The 21,503-nt window shown below is 40.8% G+C and overlaps 1 long non-coding RNA gene across 5 annotated transcripts in view; it reads right to left on the reverse strand.

The window, feature by feature from the left end:
- Positions 1 to 21,503, reverse strand: part of LOC135209237 (uncharacterized) — a 108,674-nt gene that overhangs the window by 3,820 nt on the left and 83,351 nt on the right. Inside the window, exons 1-2 of one of the 5 annotated variants that reach the window (XR_010313329.1) lie at positions 18,060 to 19,182; positions 12,453 to 12,611 (exon numbers count right to left, since the gene is read on the reverse strand). The exons of 1 other annotated variant lie outside the window; for it this stretch is intronic. This is a non-coding gene — a long non-coding RNA (uncharacterized LOC135209237). Of the gene's footprint in view, positions 1 to 11,735; positions 12,160 to 12,229; positions 12,285 to 12,452; positions 12,612 to 18,059; positions 19,183 to 21,503 lie in introns of those variants that run through there. 3 more of the 5 variants (XR_010313330.1, XR_010313327.1, XR_010313328.1) reach the window with 3 other exon arrangements.

The raw sequence follows: 21,503 nt of genomic DNA on the forward strand, positions 1-21,503 counted from the left end.
CTAATCAATCACATCACTACCAATTGTTTGAATTAGTGCCTCTACAACAGCACAGTATGGTTAAATGACAATTTAACTTTCCTAAAAATTCTGCATCAGCTTAAATGATTTGACAACCTTCCCTAACTTAGTCTATAGCATCATAATTGACTTGGTTTCTCTCCCTCCAATAACATACTAATAAATGAACATAAAAAGGTATCGCTTATACCACATTTTCTATAGAGATATATCACTGACTCAGGTGGTTTATCCAAAAACTATCACAGCACCATTAGAAATGGCAGAAAGTACAACACCGGTGACATTTGGCTCTCTTTCAAGAGCAAGATCAAGGTCAATAATCATCTTTACTGTACGGATCAAAAGTACCTCCTCTTTAGATACATTTTCCTTGCTATTCAGTAATACTACTAGTAACCATATATAACTAAAGGTGCTGGTAAGAAAATTGTATCTAGGTACATATATCAAGCCACATTTTGTATAAAAAAAAAATTAGGAATAAACACAAGCACAGAAAGGTTTGGAGTCACTAAAAAATGTTGGAACTTAAAAACAAAAGTTTCTCTAATGACAATGAAACATTACAGTAACAGTCTTGTGAACTTCACAACCAGAAAATCCTGTACCCAGCCATGGTTGATTCACTGAGACTGAATATTGTAAAAGTTCTTTACCCAAATTCTAAGTTAATGATTTAAAAAACAGTCTCATGGTTTCATTAATTAAATTAAACAACATTCTCATGGTTTCATTAATTAAAGAGTCAATTACATCCACTAACATGTCAGACAAACTTAAAATGATGTGCAGCGCAGTTACAGTATTAGTAATTTTGTATGCAATTGTAGTTATAATTGTTAATAAAAGCCTTACATTCTTGATTCCTTCATATAATGGAGTTTTCCATTCTCAGTTGACAGATTATATGAAACCTGTTTTACTCTAAACCTGTTCAGCCAGTTCTTGATGTGTCATTGTACTGAATTCTACCTATCCATATTGTATGTTTTTTTTTTTTTATGCTACTCCAACACAGACATAAAATTCAAATATGTATACGTATCTTGCAAATACAATTTCCAAAACCCTACATACCAAATTAAAGCTGCCCAAAGGATCAATGTGTATAATTTCACTTACCAACAAATTTATGGAAATGCTATTCATTGTCATATTTTTAATGTACAGATTAAAAGCTTTCTCTAATTACACTGCATTAGGTTATGATCAGTAAATTCCGAGCCTTGATCAGCTGAACATAACCAGCCCATTCCAATACCAAACCTTCCTTTTGTAAGCCAGCATACTGTATAGCATCCTACCTTGTGGATGGGGGCACTGACATTTTTCCTACTCAACTTGCTGATCCATTATGGCAGGCATAAACAACTTGCTGATCCATTATGGCAGGCATAAAAATGATATTGTTATGATACAATAAAGTTTCATACATACTTACCTGGCAGATATATACTACATAGCTATCGACTCCGTCGTCCCCGACAGAAATTCAAATTTCGCGGCACTCGCTACAGGTAGGTCAGGTGATCTACCGCCCTGCTCTGGGTGGCAGGACTAGGAACTATTCCCGTTTTCTAATCAGATTCTCTTCCACCTGTCTCCTGGCGGGGGAGGCTGGGTGGGTCTTCAATTGTATATACTCTGCCAGGTAAGTATGTATGAAACTTTATTGTATCATAACAATATCATTTTCATACATTCAACTTACCTGTCAGATATATACATAGCTGATTGACACCCTTTGGTGGAGGGCAAGAGACAGCTAACTAACTGACTAGACAGGTAAACAACATATGTTGTAGGTATAAATAAACCTTAGTTCCTACCTTATTAGATGGAAGACTTCGAGGCTACTGCCCAGGAGTCTGCTTCATCTCAAGAGCCTTAGTGAGATAGTGATCTGTGGCCAAGAGTTCTTGTGGATCTGTCGATGGGGTCTATTCCACTTACTCGACAGAACCTAACTGGCGTTTGTCAATGGGAGCACATCCGCTTATATGACAACACGCCTTTATTTAAGGAGCACACAACCGATCCCGATCACCCGATCCTAACCCGTGTTAGTTCTAAGATTGCCAAGAGTTATCCCCAAACTCTTAGCAAACAACCCACAACTCGAAACTCATCATACAAAACAAAAATAAAAAATTTTGTACCCCTCTAATAGTCAGCTTGTCACTCGATTTCCAAATGAAGCGAAGTGAAGGCCGCTAGTGCGACAACTGACACTCCCAATGCACAGGAAACACGAGAACACATCCGACAAGAGGGTTACGTACACAATTTAAGGATCGGTGTGCTCTCTCCTTTACCCAGAACCGTTCTGTGCTGACACACAAACGGACCTAAAGAAAAACATTTCTCATATGTAACTCGCACGTCTTTTAAATAATGAGATGCAAACACAGAGTTGCATCTCCAATAAGTTTGCGTCCAAAATGTTTTTGAGTGACATATTTCTTTGGAACGCCACAGAGGTTGCGATTGCCCTAACTTCGTGGGCTCTCACTCTTAAAAGATTAAAAGAATCATCTGGACAATTCTTATGAGCTTCCATAATAACACTTCTAACAAAGAAGGCTAAGGCGTTCTTGGACATTGCTCTCTTGGGGTCTTTTACTGAGCACCAAAGACCTTTTGCGAACCCCCCAACTGCTTCTTCCTGTCAGTATAAAATTTTAGAGCTCTAACTGGGCAAAGGATCTTTCTGCCTCTGCCCACCAAACTAGTAAGTCCTTTCACCTCGAAGCTCCTGGGCCAGGGATTCGAAGGGTTTTCGTTTTTGGCCAGAAAAGAGAGACTGAAATGAACAAATTGCAGTCTCTCCTTTGAAGCCAACTCGTGATTCAAGGGCGTGCAACTCACTGACCCTTTTTGCCGTTGCAAGAGACATCAGAAACAAACACTTTCTAGTGATATTACGAAAAGAAGCAGTGTGTAGTGGTTCGAATTCTTCGGAGGATAGAAATTTAAGAACCACATCTAAGTTCCAGCTTGGAACCTTAGGTTCAAGTGACTTTGATGTTTCGAAGGTACGAATGAGGTCGTGCAAATCCTTATCATTCGTTAGATCTAATCCCTTGTTTCTAAAGACTGCTGACAGCATACTCCTGTACCCCTTAATAATCGGTACAGAGAGATGCGACTTTTCTCTAAGAAACAGAAGGAAATCCGCAATTTCGGTCACAGAGGTACTGGAAGAGGGACAGCTTCTTCGACCTGCACCAGCTTCTGAAAACTTCCACTTCGATTGGTACACTCGCCTAGTAGATGATCTGCGGGCTCTAGCAATTGCGCTTGCTGCCTGGCGAGAAAACTCTCGCTCTGACAAGTCTTTCTATAGTCGAAAGGCAAGTCAGAGCAAGAGCGGGTAGATTTTGATGGTACCGTCTCGAAGTGGGGTTGTTTGAGCAGATCTATTCTGTTTGGAAGAGATCTGGGGAAGTCCACTGTCCACTCCATCACCTCTGTGAACCAAATTTGAGCTGGCCAATACGGAGCAATCAGAGTCATTTTGGTTCCTCCGGATGCCACAATTTTCTGACTACTTCCCCCAGTATCTTGAACGGGGGAAAAGCGTAAAACATCTATCCCTGACCAGTCCAGGAGGAAGGCGTCTGTTGCAATAAGCCCTGGATCTTCCACCAGGGCACAAAATGTGTCTATCCTTTTGGAGAGGAATGTGGCGAAAAGATCTATTTGAGGCTTCCCCAAAGGAGCCAAAGGCTCTGACAGACTTCTGAGTGGAGTGTCCATTCTGTGGGGAAGGGACCTGGAACCTCCTGCTCAGTCTGTCTGCTCTCACATTCCTCTCCCCTTGGACAAACCTCGTTAGAAGACTACCTTCCTTTGGTTCGCCCAAATCAACAGATCTCTTGCCAGCTCGTACAGAGCGAAAGAGTGAGTCCCTCCTTGTTTCCTTTGACATAAGCCAGAGCTGTCGTATTGTCTGAGTTTATCTGTACGACCTTGCCTCTGACTATGTGTTCGAAGCTCTTTAGCGCAAGGTGAATTGCTAAAAGCTCCTTGCAATTTATGTGCCATGACACCTGTTCTGCCGACCAGGTGCCTGACACTTCTTTGGATCCCAAGTTTTTGCACCCCAGCCCGACTCCGACGCGTCTGAGAACAATGTCAGCTTGGTTCCGTACTTGCAGGGACACTCCTTTGTTTTCTTTTAAGGAATCAATCCACCACTTTAAATGATTTTTTATTTCCTCCGATTGGATTGGAAACGTGTCCGAGAGCTGTCCCTGTCTTCCAACTCCAACTTCTTCTCAGGAAGAACTGAAGCGGACGAAGATGTAGTCTTCCTAGGAGAAAGAACTGTTCGAGCGAGGAAAAGGTCCAGAAGCTCAGCCATTCCCTCGCTGAAGTGCGCTCTTTCCCTAAGAAGTTCGATACTGTGGCACAGCCTTTCTTTATTCTCTCTTGAGAGGGAAAAACTCGAAAACCCCGAGAATCCATCTGAATCCCCAGATAAACCACGTTCTTGGCTGGGGATCATCTGAGACTTCTCGAGGTTCACGATCAATCCCAATGATTTTGTCAATTCCATGTTGTTGACAGGTCCTCCAAACACTGCTTTTGAGACCTGGCTCTGATGAGCCAGTCGTCCAGGTACAGGGAGACGTTTATCCCTTTCAAATGTAAATGTCTTGATACATTTTTCATCACGTCCGTGAAGACTTGAGGAGCCGTGGAAAGGCCGAAAACACAGGGCCCTGAACTGATAGATTCTTCCCTCGAACATAAATCGAAGGTACTTCCTCGACGAATGGTGTGGATCGGGATGTGGAAATATGCGTCCTGAAGGTCTAGGGACGCCATCCAATCTCCTTGCCGCAGTGCTGCAAGGACTGAAGCAGACGTTTCCATGCTGAACTTCTGTTGTTTTATGAATTTGTTCAGCGCACTTACATCCAGTACCGGTCTCCATCCCCCCGAGGCTTTTGCTACAAGAAACAAGCGATTGTACCCCGGGGAGCTGCAATCCAGCACTAGCTCTATTGTCCCACATCTGTTCCACCATCTGACGAAGAGTATCCATCAGAACAGGGTCCCTGTATCTGGCGGACAATTCCCTCGGTGATGTTGTCAAGGGAGGAATGTCCTTTAATGGGATGAGATAACCCTTCTTGATGATCGACATCGTCCAAGGATTCGATCCTATGTCTTCCCAGGCTTTCGCAAAGAAATGTAACCTGGCTCCTACAGGTGTCTGGAGGACAGAATTCTCACTTTCCTTTCTTAAAGGGACGGAAGGAAGACCTGCCCCTTTTTTCGGTTGACTTCCTTCTGGCGATAGATCTAGCTGGAAGGCCTCCTCGAAAGGGCTGCTGCTGAGCTGGACGAGCCACTTTCTTTTCCTCACTGGCCACAGGCCTATTTTTCCTTGAGGATTGTCTAAGGAGATCCTGGGTGGCCTTTTCAGTCAGCGAATGAGCAATATCCTTCACCAACTGCGAGGGAAAAAGATGTTCTGAGAGAGGCGCAAACAATAAGGCGGCTCTTTGCGAAGGAGAGACGGCCTTCGTGAGGAAAGCACTGTGAACCGCCCTCTTCTTTAAAACTCCTGCACCAAAGAGGGAGCATACTTCAGCCGATCCATCCTGAACAGCCTTATTCAAGCATGTGAGGATGCTATTTAGGGTTTATGGGTCCAGTTGTTCCTTTTCATGAGACTTCTTGGCAAGAACCCCAAGGGACCAATCTAAGAAGTTAAAAACTTCTAAAGTGTGAAAAAAACCTTTTGAGGAGGTGGTCCGTTTCCGAAAGCCCCCATGTTACTTTTGCTGCATTCAAGGCGTGTCTTCTCGATGAATCTACTAAACTCGAGAAGTCTGATTCAGCTGAAACGGACAGAGACAATCCCATATTTTCTCCCGTTTGTACCAAATGCCTCTCTCCCTGTAAGTTTAGCGGGAGGCATACAAAAGACAGTCCTTCCTAACTCCTCCTTCTTCTTGAACCAGGAGTCAAGAGATTGAAGCGCCCTCCTCATAGATATAGCAAGCTTCATTTTTAGGAAAGAGGAAGACTTGTGTGTTTTCGTGCTCGAGAACAGAGAGCGTGGAGAAGGAGGAGCGGCTGGCGTTAACGAGTCTCCATATTCTTCCAAGAGAAGGGACGAAAGAACTTTGTAATTAGAAAATCCTTCCTTCATTTCATCCTCCGAGGCATCTTCTGGGTTCATAGGCTCGGAAGGAGAAGGCTCCCTTCTTTATTTATGTTTCTTCCCTTACTCTCTTCTTTCTGAAGAAGCACTCCTAATTGAAGAGGGGCTAAGAGTTACTCTCTCTTTGCTAAAAGATTGACGCTTGGATGACTCCTGTCGGATGTCAGGCTCTTCATACAAGGAATGCGCCTGGTGTACAGCAGGAGTATCTCGCCTGGAAGGAGTAACGTGTTTGGAATACTCCTGGCGCTTGGCAGGCGCAGCGCGCCTCGAATACTCCTGGCTTCTGGTAGGCGCATCTTGTTCCGAATACTCCTGGCGCCTGGGAGGAGTATTAAGTTCAGAATACTCCCTGGCGCCTGGAGGAGTATAAGGTTCGGAATACTCCTGGCGCCTGGGAGGAGTATTAAGTTCAGAATACTCCTGGCGCCTGGGAGGAGTATCGAGATCCGAAGACTCCTGGCGCTTGGCAGGAGTACGTCGCTCCAAATACTCCTGATCTTTGGAATGCGTATGGTGTTTAGTAGGAGTATTGATCCCGGTAGGCGCTTTCCGTTTAACAAGCGCTCTACTCCTAACAGGATCTTCTTCTTCAGTTAACTCTTGGCGCTTGGTTGAAAATTGAATGTGTTGTACTGCATACTCTGGCGCTTTGCGCCTACTCGGAGCCTGGCTCCTGGGTGGAGCCGCACTCTTGACAGGAGTAACTTCCTTTCTTACTTCTCTCCTGTCTAACGCATTGCTCCCCCCAGAGATGGCCGCTTGTGCGACAACTCCCCTGTAGGGTGCGTCGCGCCCGACAGGAGATCGGTATTTAGATCTTTTAATAGGAAGCCTATCATCATCCTTCTTACGAGTAGGCTCCTTATATAGAGCTCCTACTAACGAGGCTAATTGTTCTTGCATATTCATCAAAATTTTCCTGGTTGAGGAATCTTTTCGAATCAGGAGAGGGAGATCTGGAAGGCGCTCTAGGATCTCCTCCAGACCCAGAGTATGAATGTATTCTAGCCTTCTTTATTACCGAAGGCGCTCCTTCTTCAGAGAAGCGCTCGGGACTAGAATTGAGTTCATGTTCTTTCATACTCCTCTTCAGCGGACGGGAAAGTTTCGACTCCTTCCATCCTCTTCTCGGAGAGAAGGGCGAACTAGAAGACGAAAAGCACTCTCGAAGGACGCTTTTTTTCCTATAGCGGTCCTTGGCAGTTTGTGATATGATAGATTCTGCCGAAGGGGGACGCCTGATCGTTGGGGATTCTCCACAACCCCCGTACGGCTTTCGACTTTCCTTCTCCTTCGGGCCAGGGAGCTTGGAAGAGGTCTAGGCCTGGGAGCGTCGCAGAGACGACCAGACGCCCCCTCCACTACACTGGGGACACTAATATCACTAGCGAAACCACATTCACTTTCCTTACCTTCCAATGCTGCCATTTTTTCCTGCATTTTCTGAAGGGAAGCTCTGAGTTCCGCTATTTCCGAAGCAGAACTAGAGGGATTAGCAATTTGTGAACGGGCTGAAACAGAATGGGCATGATTATCAGAGGAAGAAGCTACAGAACTAGACAGTAAATCATGAGATGTAGACATTCTGCGGGTTTTATAAGCCGCCTTCCTCTATCTATCTTTCTCTAACTTCTTCAAGTAAGAAGTTAGATTCTTCCACTCTTGTGCACTCAATTTCTCACACTCGTTACACGTATTCTCAATCGGGCATTCAACCATTCTACAACCACTACAAGTAGTATGAGGATCTACCGAAGCTTTCGGAATCCTCACCTTACAGCCCTCATTCACACACACTCTGAAACTAACACTAGAGTCAGACATATTCACGAATTCCAAAAACCAAGTCCAAAAAACAGTCCACGATAGCGAATGCCAAACAACGATCCAAGTACGTCACCAAATATCAGCGAGAGATGATCAAAAGCGTTGCGAAAAACGAATTCTAGTCAGGAGGAAGTAACAACAATGTTGATACCACCGGCGACAGAGAGAATCTGATTAGAAAACGGGAATAGTTCCTAGTCCTGCCACCCAGAGCAGGGCGGTAGATCACCTGACCTACCTGTAGCGAGTGCCGCGAAATTTGAATTTCTGTCGGGGACGACGGAGTCGATAGCTATGTATATATCTGACAGGTAAGTTGAATGTATGAAAATATAAATATACTGTTACAACTGGCATAGAAATAACTAATTACAAAAATTCATGAGGCAGCTAATTTTCAAGTGTCTAGATATACACTAGTTGACAACTTTCTGGAAGAAAAACCCCTTAAGACCGAGCTGAGATTGCAAAGTGCGCATTCATATAAGAAATTGTACCACAGGGATAAGCTGCGTTAGGGCAGCTGAAATTTGGTTGAACTTTTGTGAAACAGCAAATGATGTTGGCTTTAAAGCTTTCAATTTGCTATCAAAAATACTGCTTTCACTCCAATTTGGTACCATGAACACCAATGATATGACCTTCAAGATACAACTGAACTTGTATTTCTTAGAACATTACTGTCATGTGTACTTTAAGAATCAAGATAAGAGAATATTTTCATGATAGTTAGCATTTATCCAAGATATACAAGTCTTTTAATGGACATCCTTAGCATGAAGATGGACAATTGTTAGAGCTTGAAAACAAAACTTTGAAATTTTATGTTTTCTTGGACAGTTGTTAGAGCTTGAAAACAAGACTAAAATTTTATGTTTTCTTGTAGCTATTTTTAGCTTATAAAATGATATTGTCGTTGGCCTGGAAAACAAAATTATTCAGTATGCCAATGATGCAACACTTGTGAGTGTAGTAAAGTCTCCATTTAGGAGAAATGAAGCTGCCCTATGCCTCAATTGGGACAGTGACCAATCAGGGAATGGTTTAATCAGTGGGGAATGAGGTTGAACTCCAGTATAACGATAACACTATTGATTACCAGCTCTCCTACAGATTTCCCACCCTCATCCTTGCCTTTTAATGTTTTTTGTCTACTATTTGCATTTATATATATATATATATATATATATATATAGATATATATATATATATTTATTATATATATATATATATATAACACATACATGGGGTCTCTTCTTTCTGTACGTATTTCCCTTTACCTCAGCTTACTTCTCTCTAATGAACATCATATTCCTTGGACACTGCAAAGAACCTTGAGTATAATGCCTACCGTGCACTACCTCCTTAAAGGGCTCATACAGTCTAGTCAATAACTACCAATGCATACTTCAAGGTTCCTATCGTAAGTCCACAACATGAGATCCTCTTTCATTTCCATGGCACAGTGTCAAAGGATTGATGGTACACAACCATTGGGAGTAATCCATCTGCTACTGGTTCTCCAGAGACGACAAGTGACCAAAGAGGACCTGTCAAAACTGAGTTGGTTGATCTAAACAGGACAGAAATTGGAATGGGACCTTGAGTCTGAGGAGATAAGGCATCTGCAGGCCAGGCCCTTTAGCTGCTGATGTGTTGTTCACCGTACCCAGATGTGTTGTTGGTTTTATATGGATGAATTCTAACTTTCCCCAATTATGTACCACAATCCCCAAAACTCCATCTCTGTCCTGTGGCAAATCTGCTGGGGAGTTTTCAAAGATCCGCCGATGTACAAAGTATCATAACAGACAAATCCCCAACAAGTGCACCCAATCTGCCACCAGAGCCTTTATGAATTCCTATGGGGCAGTTGTGAGGCTAAAGCAAGGTACTTATTGCTGATAGAATGTTTTGTTGAAAACAAATGGTAGAATGTGATGAAAACAAAACATTAGTTCTGGAGTCTAGAACGCTAGGCTATCATAAAATATGTAACCTGAACTTTAAAAAAAACAACAACAACAACAACAACACCATGTTCCCAAACTCTTGAATAGGGCCTGATATAACCTTGTTCAACAATGAATGATCAAAGGAACAGCATTTAACCTCCCATCACCTTTTCCACAAGGAAAACCCAAGCGTTATAGCCTGGAGAGCTATCACAGATGATTTCCAGTAACATTTACTAATGGTGCAACAAGCAGCCCCTAAGCTACTGCAGCAGGAAGAGAGGGGTCAACTGTCATAGTATAGCTCGCCACGGAATACCGGCTTAGATCCACCAAGAGAGGTTTGCCAAACCTGGTGAACTCTGTTTCTTCCCTGATATGTTCTGTTCAACAATGGGCTACCTTGTGAGTAATAGTAACTCCCACCTTCAAGGTAGGGAACAACCTATGCTGCGAGCAAGGTTAGATCATTAATTTCAGTATTTACTTAAACCCAGTGCCCTTGGTTAGGATACTTCAAGTGAAGGTAAGGTTTAGGCTAGCCGTACTCTTGTAAATAGGCCTAGCCATGTCTTGCAACATCTGTCCTCTACACTGGGTGTTGTGGTTATGCATTTTCTATCATTCATTAATTTTTATTCCTCCCACTCTGAAATCTCATGCTCCTCACTAGGGGGCTGGCAACTAAAATTTTAAAAAATTGCTTTGCTCAAGCAAAATATAGGTAGCTTTAAGTGGTTTATTACCTTGGAAATAGATTTTTCCTCTATGTACTTTCGGTGTTGCTGATGAAGGTGGTGGTGTTACTATTTATTGGAGCCATATGTTCAAGAAGGGACTGGCTAAGGAAACCTATAATAAAAGGAACTAAAGGAACTACCCTAACCTAACCTAGTAGGCCATGTTACTTAGCTGGAGGGGGGAGAGGGAGATCCCCCAGTGAAGGAAACTAAACTTTTTGTCAAAAGCTTCCCTATAACACTGCATGTACAACTGCATTCCAGGATGCCCAGCATAAAATAGCACATCAGTTCTGAGGTTAATTAAAGTCGGCCAACAAAAGAATAACAGTAGCTAGTTAAATAGCTAGTAGGGATAATCTATTTCCAAGGTAATATCCCATGCAGCGCTGTTCTCTACTTCTACCAAATATAGGCCTAAATAAATGATTCACATGCAGGATATAGCCTAGGTAGCAGTAGTAGCCTGGAAACAATTTGATGTAGGTACCTAGCTAACTGGGCATCACAAATTAGGAATAGGTGCACAGTTACGACTTTGGTCATTTTTCATGACTTTTCTGTGTAGGCCAACCAGAAATTTGCAGGCAAATTATGTTAGCATATTAAGGTTCTGTCTATAAAATCAAATAACTTCAGTCTTAACATACTACTGCAAACACTAACGGCTCATTTTTATAATAACAACTGACAGCACCTGTGCAGCCGAGCTGGCTAATCACCCAGACCTTTTACAAACAGACTAAGCCCTAACTACTATCTAGCTTTATGTATATTGGATAATTTCTCCTCGCCCTAATACCAAATTCCTATTGCATTCGGACTTACTGAATATCAGACGAAAAATACCAACATCCCTCCTAAGGGCCATTTTCAGACATGTCCACTCCATAGTGAAGAGGACTTTACACCTGGTATCCCGTATTCACGAAGTAAATAGACCTTTCTTCATGCTAAAACAAACACATAAAATTAACTTCACATCCTAGTAATAATGGAACTTACGTAACTGTGTGTCTGAAAAATATTAAGAAATATGACGGCCACTGCTCTCTGAATTAACACAGGTCAAGCAAGGGAATATTACAGTCACCCTGATGACGTCACGGCTTCCGTCATGGTTTGCCAGGCAGGGAAATTCACCACTTAGATTAATTATTGGTAAAAAAATGAATATTTTTCCTCTGAGAGCAAGCATTAAAATAGATTCCTAATAATAATAAGTGCTTGATCTTTACACTAAAAGAAAGTTAAGTTGGGATTGCTTGGAAGGCGCTAACTTTGAATAGCACCTTCCCCCTCCACATTACTGACAAACTTGTACGAACCAGGATAAACAGGACAGGATTTATAGAGTAAGAACAAAAACCTATTATCACTGTTATGAATAACAGATCGCGTTACCTAATGCACGCCAGCGGTTGCTGCGAGACATAGCTGTATACACAGAAGACCTTTAAAAACACTATGTAACGAAGTTTAAAACAAAAAACCCTTACCAATGGATTATTCCGCCAAAGTTCTAGAGTTGTGTAAAGAAGAAGAAAGAAAAAAAGAACATTTGTAATGCATCATTTATGAATTAGTATTAACAAAGCAGTAATCAAGATAGACAAATAGAAATATAAGAACGAGTTAAATGAAAACAAACGAGATATATCGAAAATTTATCCGGTGTTAAAACCTGAATTTAGCTACACCTGACGTGCAACGCTCACTTACCCTCAGCAACTGTAAGAAATTTATTTATGTTTTTTCCTTCAATAAACTGGTGACCTTCAGTACCTCACGTGTTGCATCATACGAACTGAGAATAGAAACGCGTACTGCATTTTCCTAGAATTATTTCCCGTGCGTCGAGCATGAAGGACAAGACAACTGCTGCAAATATGGCAAATGAGAAATTATAAAAAATAAATAAATACTACCGCACGAGGCCCATTATCGACCACCTCCTCCCCCATCCCACCCCACCTCAAGTAAACTGAAAGTACAATTTATGGAGTGATTAAATATTACAAGCTGTCTATCATTGGAATGGGGAGAATATTCCAATATTTAAGAGTTCCACAATTGCCATTTCTTATACACACACACACACACACACACACACACACATATATATATATATATATATATATATATATATATATATATATATATATATATATATATATATATAAGCATTTCACTCAAGAGCTCTCGTTTAAGAGTCTGTGTTAACTATAGCGGGCTCAGGTCTTATAAATTCCATTCTCTCTCTCTCTCTAAAAATTAAGGGTTTGAAGACGAAAACAAGAGGAAAAGATCGAAAAACCAAGCATCTATTAATCAGAAAAATAAAATTGCCAAAATACTGAGAGAGAGAGAGAGAGAGAGAGAGAGAGAGAGAGAGAGAGAGAGAGAGAGAGAGAGAGAGAGAGAGAGAGAGAGAAATTATAGTTGGGATAGTCCCAACTTTTTCAACAATCACCGGCTCTAGGAATATTTTTACTCTTTACAATCTTTGTTCCTTATGCATGGCTGTCTCTGGGCGTGGTAACAATAACAAGATTACGCGTCCATTTAGAGACTGACAGATCACCTGTTGTACAGCTGTCTCCAATGGAGTCCAAAAAACGATGTTTTGTGGCCTATTTTACTGCCAACTGAAATCAATAATGTCACGTGACCAAATAGATCGCACTATAATTCATGGATCTTGGATCTTCGTAATCAGTTCAACAGTCTCTTGGTGGTCAGTTTTGAAGTTTATATGAAAATGTATATGAACTGCATGTTGCACAAAATAGACAAGATGACATGTTAAGAGAAATGCTGCCAAATTCGTGCTCTCTCTCTCTCTCTCTCTCTGACATTAGGGGGAACAACCCCCTTGTTCCTGCCTTGATTTATTTATTCATTCTTAACATACTTTGGCAACGATGCTGAATTAGAGCCAACTCTTTACCCAAGACAAGAAACAGGAGGTAGCTTGAAACCCATTGTTTATTCTTTAACGAATGCCTTTATCTATAATCGTGGACACAGCTGGCTGAGTTCAAGTATCTGCAACATAACTAATATCTGATATCTGAAACAAAATGTACCAGGTAAGGCCAGAGTAATAAAGGAAAGATGTATGGTAACAACTTAATAGGTGAAACAATAATGCATTCGTCTATGTATAAAAGTATCTCTCTCTCTCTCTCTCTCTCTCTATATATATATATATATATATATATATATATATATATATATATATATATATATACAACACACGGATGCCATGCACAACACTTGTATGTATACAGCTAACATAAAACTTTGAAATGAAGACCACAGAACATACCATCTCAATAAAACACTTGATCTATTTTAACAGTAGATTTAATTGATTAATTTCATATTATCATACTCAAGCCAATTCTGGCTCAGCTACCCCTACAATCTCAGTCCAGCTATGCACTAATGATCACAACTGATATTATTATTATTATTATTTTTTTTTTTTTTTTTTTTTTTGCTCTATCACAGTCCTTCAATTCGACTGGGTGGTATTTATAGTGTGGATTCCGGGTTGCATCCTGCCTCCTTAGGAGTCCATCACTTTTCTTACTATGTGTGCCGTTTCTAGGATCACACTCTTCTGCATGAGGCCCGGAGCTACTTCAGCCTCTAGTTTTTCCAGATTCCTTTTCAGGGATCTTGGGATCGTGCCTAGTGCTCCTATGATTATGGGTACGATTTCCACTGGCATATCCCATATCCTTCTTATTTCTATTTTCAGATCTTGATACTTATCCATTTTTTTCCCTCTCTTTCTCTCAACTCTGGTGTCCCATGGTATTGCGACATCAATGAGTGATACTTTCTTCTTGACTTTGTCAATCAACGTCACGTCTGGTCTGTTGCACGTATCACCCTATCCGTTCTGATACCATAGTCCCAGAGGATCTTTGCCTGATCGTTTTCTATCACTCCCTCAGGTTGGTGCTCGTACCACTTATTACTGCAAGGTAGCTGATGTTTCTTGCAACAGGCTCCAGTGGAGGGCTTTTGCCACTGAATCATGCCTCTTTTTGTACTGGTTTCTGTGCAAGTGCCGGGCATTCACTTGCTATGTGGTTTATGGTTTCATTTTTCGTATTGCACTTCCTACATATGGGAGAGATGTTATTTCCGTCTATCATACTTTGAACATATCTGGTTCTTAGGGCCTGATCTTGTGCCGCTGTTATCATTCCTTCAGTTTCCTTCTTTAGCTCTCCCCCTCTGTAGCCATTGCCAATTGTCATCGCTGGCTAGTTCTTTAGTCTGTCTCATGTATTGTCCGTGCATTGGTTTGTTGTGCCAGTCCTCTGTTCTTTCTGTCTTTCTCCTGTCTCTGTATATTCTTTCTGGGTCTTCATCTACTTTTATTAGTCCTCTTCCCATGCACTCTTTAACCACTCGTCTTCACTGGTTTTTTCAGATATTGCCCCAGTGCTCTGTTTTCGATGTTGACGCAGTCCTCTATACTTAGTAGTCCTCTCCCTCCTTCCTTTCGTGTTATGTATAGTCTGTCCGTATTTGCTCTTGGGTGTAGTGCTTTGTGTATTGTCATTTGTTTCCTGGTTTTCTGATCTATGCTGCGGAGTTCTGCCTTCGTCCATCCCACTATTCCTGCGCTGTATCTGATTACTGGCACTGCCCATGTGTTTATGGCTTTTATCATATTTCCGGCGTTGAGTTTTGACTTGAGTATCCCCTTGAGTCTCTGCATATATTCTTTCCTGATCGTGTCCTTCATCCCTTGGTGTTTTATATATCTCCTTCCATTATTCCCAGGTATTTGTATCCTGTCTCATCTATGTGTTTGATGTTGCTCCATCTGGTAGCTTTATCCCTTCAGTTCTCGTTACTTTGCCTTTTTGTATGTTGACTAAGGCGCATTTTTCTATTCCAAACTCCATCCTGATGTCTCCAGATACAATCCTTACAGTATTTGGATTAGGGTATCTATTTCCTTGATGCTCTTACATACAGCTTGATGTCGTCCATGAACATCAGATGGTTGATTTTGTTGTCCTCTTTTCTTGAGTTGGTACCCGGCATCCATCTTCTGTAGTAGTTTTGTCATGGGAATCATGGCTACTACGAAGAGTAGTGGGGACAGTGAGTCGCCCTGGAAGATCCCTCTCCTGATATTAACCTCTGCTAGTCTTTTTCCAGAGCTTGTAAGTATTGTATTCCAGTTGCGCATTGTATTTTTGAGGAAGCTGATGGTATTTTCCTCTGCCCCATATATTTTCAGGCATTCTATTGCCATGTGTGTGGTATCATGTCGAAGGCTTTCTTATAGTCTATCCATGCCATGCTTAGGTTGGTTTTCCTTCTCCTACTGTTCTTCATTACCATTTTGTCTATTCAGGGAGCTGGTCTTTTGTGCCCCTACACTTCCTTCTGCAGGACTTTCTGTTGGTGGGGGATGGTGTTTGTCTCCTCTAGGTAGTTTGTATAGCCTTCCACTGATGATACCTGTTAGTAACTTCCACATTATTGGTAGGCAGGTGATAGGCCTGTAGTTACTGGCTATATTTCCCTTACTCTTGTCTTTTTTGTACTAAGGATGTTCTTCCATGAGGGTCATCCATTTGGGTGCTTGGTGATTTCGAGATACAATGCTGGTGTTGTTCTTGCTAATTCGTGGGTGGGGGGTAGGGCCTTGAAGTTTTTGAGCCAGTATCCATGGACTTCATCGGGACCTGTGGCTTTCCAGTTTGGAATTTTCTTTAGTTGGTGTCTGACTGTGTCTGTCGTGATGTCTGTGAATCTTTGTTTTATTCTCCCTGTTTCTTCTTCCTTGACTTCCTGGAGCCATGTTGCATGTTTGTTGTGTTGATACCGTGGATTATTAGTTATTATTATTATTATTCAGAAGACGAACTCTATTCATACAAAACAAGCCACTGACTTGAAATTTAAGCTTTCAAAGAATATGGAGCTCAGTAGGAAGCAAGAGAAGGTAAAGGGAAATAAGGAAAGATAGACACAAGGAAGAGGAATTCGAGAATTAATGTGAACAACAGACAAAGAATGGGTAGGAGGAAAGGACAAACAGAGACTGAGGAGTCACTAGCAAAAACAAACGAATAGCTGTAGACTACAGCAGGTCGCTGATAAAGGAAGGACAAGCCTTGGTCAGAGAGGAGAGTTCTCAGTAATGGCCACGACATTAAACTTGAGATGTAAGACATAAACCTAGAAATGGGGTTGGCAAACAATGCTTTGAGCCAACTTCTATCAAAATAACTTATAGATATCAGGAGCCCTGACAAATTAATCGCCAAAATCGGATAAGAGACCCACGGTGACAATCGTCTTGTGAATGCTGTAGCCTACAGGTGACCAGTACAGAAGCTTTGAGAGCAAAACTTAGTATTCAAATGGGGTCTCACTGTACTTTAACTGTAAATTCGCTGACAAATCAAGCATGATGCTTGCAGCTATTCAATATAAAAACTACAAGCGCACTACAAGCAAAGGGGTATAGGGGGATGTAAAGAGTAGGAACAGGGACAATAAAATCACTACAAGGAAGGAGGCAAAGCATATATGGACATTGCACCAGGAAATCAAGTTGTAGATTCATCAGTAGGTACGTTTGAAAGGATGAGGCCAGATTTACAAACGGTCTTAAATATATTCTTTGACAACTGAAGCTATGACACCGCTACCTCATAGTACTATAAAATGTGTAGACTGTAGTCTAGAAATCTGAAATAGAATACCAATAATCTTTGTGTACATAGTATCCCTACAGAAGATTTTTAATGCATACAAGCACGTATATTGATACACATACGTATATATATATATATATATGTATATATATATATATATATATAATATATATATAATATCGTATCGTGTGCATCAAGGGTGCTGATGCAGCGCGTGTAGGTATACGTAAAAGTGTAGATAAATATAAGCATATAATTATAAGCATACACCACATCTGTGTCTTTTGGAACCCTCTCAAACCAGACAGAAAAAAAAATGACACGAGGCCATTGCAGAGATAACAGTGACGAAAATTTCATTATCTCTACTAAACAATAACACTAAAAAAATTTGTTATCGAACAATAATAAGTACGTCTTTGGCTGTTATCTAGCTGAAACCAGAACTCAAGGAACCGCCAAAAACTCTCATCCTCTCGTGGCAGTAAACGAAAACATTTACTACGCTTTGCCACAGTCACGTTATAGAAAGACCCGTGGGTGAGTGTGACATTAGGAGTCTGAATAAGAGTTTTTCCTATGTTCAGCATCTCCTAGCAACTAAATGTAGACGAAATCAACGCACTAAACGCCGGTTTGGAGGAGAAGTCGAGCCTGAGCACTAGCCTGCTGCCTGCTCCAAGCGCTTGACAACAGCACACAAGTTCCCGGTCTGAATCTCTCTCACTCTCTGGGATAGGACGTCCCTTGGCCCCGGTGGGGGGTCGGAATGGCGCCTCCGTGTCTGGCCCCTCAAGGGTGCAGTGTGGGAAATGTCAAGTGTTGCCGATGCTGTAATTTAAAAGATCGCAAGAGAGTCAAGCCAAAATTTAACGAAGGAATTCTTCGTTCTCGATGTTGTTTGAATTTGCGTAGTTGTCTTTCGCAACTTTGTTTGATTTCAGGTTACGTGGAAGTGCAAACAACAGATCCTACGATGTTTATGTATGATACTGATAATGTTCTAGCCTCTTACGGTATATGGCGCGGCTATATGTATGTGAAATGAGTATGTATATACAGTGTATAGGTATGGGTATATGTATGTATTATGAATAGTAAATTGAAGTATGTTGAGCTATAGAAAATATAACTATATTTGTTGAGTCTGTACATAAATTACATATATTTATTGTAAAATGACCTTTTAAAGTCTATTTTTTTTAAATAAAAGAGAAATATCAACTATATGCTCTCTACTGAAGAAATTTTGATTTTTGTTTTCAATATAATCAATGCCATACTCTCTCTCTCTCATTTCTGGTGATAGAAGTTCACTCACGACGTGGTTCGGAAGTCACGTCAAGCCGTTGGTCCCGTTGCTGAATAACCACTGGTTCCTTGCAACGTAAAAACACCATACAAACAAACAAACCATACTCTCTCTCTCTCTCTCTCTCTCTCTCGTAAACAATAATTATAACAATATATTTTTAGGAATCCACAACAAGCCACAAGACCTTTCTAATCTGACGAATGAAGAACTTGCGAAGTAGATATTTCTAAATATTTGCATTTATATAATCATACTTTTTTTTTTATTAAAGCTTACCGCTAGGCCGGTATTCATATTATCATGGCCAAGACTTATCTTTCAGGCAAGTTTTCTTATGATCCAAAGAGCGATTACGGGAAAAAAAATTGATTGTGCAATTGCAATTCTTGACCACAATATTGTAAATGGCATTATGCTTTAAAGCACATTATAATTTGCGCTATCTCTCTCTCTCTCTCTCTCTCTCTCTCTCTCTCTCTCTCTCTCTCTCTCTCTCTCTCTCTCTCTAATATTCCCATATGATTACGAAATTGACAAAGTACAACACTACGGCACAAAAATATTCTTGGAGCACATCTCAGTTGGAAACTATTTTCGTAGATAGATTAAACAACTTATTCTATATTTAAAGAGCAAAAAGACTGGCCTTCATGTTCGCTCTTTTTATTAAAACCACAATAACTTACACGCACTTCGAACTCTTATAACGTCAGAGTATTCATAAGCAATAAATCACTTTCCTAGAGGAAGTATATGTGATTAGCTTCGTACGAGACCTCCTGCGGTCTGATGCAAGAGTCATTAGATCACAATAAGTTCAGTCACAGAGGAGAGTCAGTGCCATATTGTTAACACAGGAAGTATTTTTTTTTTTCCACGACGAAAGATACACCTCAAGACCTGATGTACCCAGTGACTTCAAATTTGACGCCAGGTAAAGTTCTTGATTGTTGATTTAGCTCGAAGGCCGTTGTTTAGTTCTAATTCGTTCTGGAGTCGTCCTTCTGAATTGTTTGTTAACGTATATGTGATGTGTATCAATATACGCAGAGCGCAATGCATAATTCCTTTTTTTATAACTGTTCTGCACAAATGTCCTTCTATACCACAAGTCGAGATACCACTTGTGGAGGATTTAAAACACAACAGAAGCCCACACATGATTCCACTAGGACACGCTAGGACTCATCTCAGGACAAGGTCTACATAGACCTATGTCTCAAGGAATCAGGAAATACCTCCGCGGAACAAATCACCCGAACTACCTCACTAATTTGGCTCAAGGAGGATTTGGATAACCGTAAACAAGCACCTCTCTCTTTGAGCTTCCACAAAACCTTTCCCTATTTTTCCCTCGTCTTCCGAATGGAGCTTCATCACGTGATCCGGTCCGGGGTTCCAGCGTCATCACGTGACCGTGGCTCTCGCTCGTACGAGCAGCAGTGAGAGAATGGCAAAGGAAATGAATTTCATCCTTTTGGGGCCACGAGACAAGGGCTAAGGACGCCAATGTCATCTGTTTCTAAGAGATGGTCTATATGGTGAAACAGGGTGAATGGAATAAAAGTAAGCCTGGTGTGGACTTCTGCACTCTGTTCGAAAGAGACGTGCTGAACAGAGGTATAGTAGTGTTGCATGGTTTAGACCAGCATATTTCTTTTTGGAAATCATAAAATTCTGCTCTAAATTCGTAGGGATAGAAGCAACTTTGCACACAATACTCCGAGGTGCTATAGTACAGTATTAAACATGGCGCCTTTCTCGCTTTTCAACTGGACCTCAAGAAACCACTGCTCTTTATCTACCTGTTGGCAGTCTGCGCCTACCACGAGGGTCTTCATAGGCCGATGTCGCGCCTAAACATTTTCTAGTTTTCTTGAGTCTTCGACCATCTTATCGACAAAACTTTGTACCTACCATCAAACCGAAATGAACCGGACACGAAACACTTCGATTTTGCCACCAATGGCCGGCTTTTTTTTTTTTTTTTTTTTTTTTTTTTTTTTTTTGTTTTTTTTTTTTTTTTTTTTTTTTTTTTTTTTTTTGTCTTTTATTAGAGAAAATATACAAAATTTTGACAATTTTAACAGACTTACATTCAGAATTTTATCCTATGAGTGTATTATCATATTTCTTGAAACAATACATAGCCAGCTTAGACTCTACACATATTTTTTTTATTTTAAGTATATTACATACTTGAATTTTCTATGCATATACATACATATAACCATACCTATACACTGTATATACATGCTCATTTCACCTACCAAAATATCTGTATATACTAGAATTCCAAGTCACTACGCGGGTGGATATTTGGGGAAAAATTGGAGTCACGCTGATCACCAATACGGGCTGCTACCGGCTTTCAGAAACGGCGATTCTCCATTCCAAACCTTTATCCACAAAAGGAAACTAGCCCAAGGCATGGTCTAAGGATTTGGTCACATTCCTCTCATATTTTTGAAGAAGGAATTTTTTTATTATCATTTTTTTATTTTTTTTATTTTTATTATTCAGAAGATGAACCTTATACATAAGAAACAAGCCCACCACAGGGTCACCTAACTTGAAATTGAAGGTTCCAAAACATTTGAAACAGACAATATTATCGTCATTTTTGAAGTGACGCTCACAGGGGTAGTAGATATAGTTTCATTTTACGTATTCGTCAGCTTCCCAAATACCTTGTTTCATTAGTTATTGACAATGGGAGCGTTAAAAACTAAAAATTATATGTAGAACTGCTGA

Source organism: Macrobrachium nipponense, chromosome 37, assembly GCF_015104395.2.
Source record: "Macrobrachium nipponense isolate FS-2020 chromosome 37, ASM1510439v2, whole genome shotgun sequence".
Taxonomy (NCBI): domain Eukaryota; kingdom Metazoa; phylum Arthropoda; class Malacostraca; order Decapoda; family Palaemonidae; genus Macrobrachium; species Macrobrachium nipponense.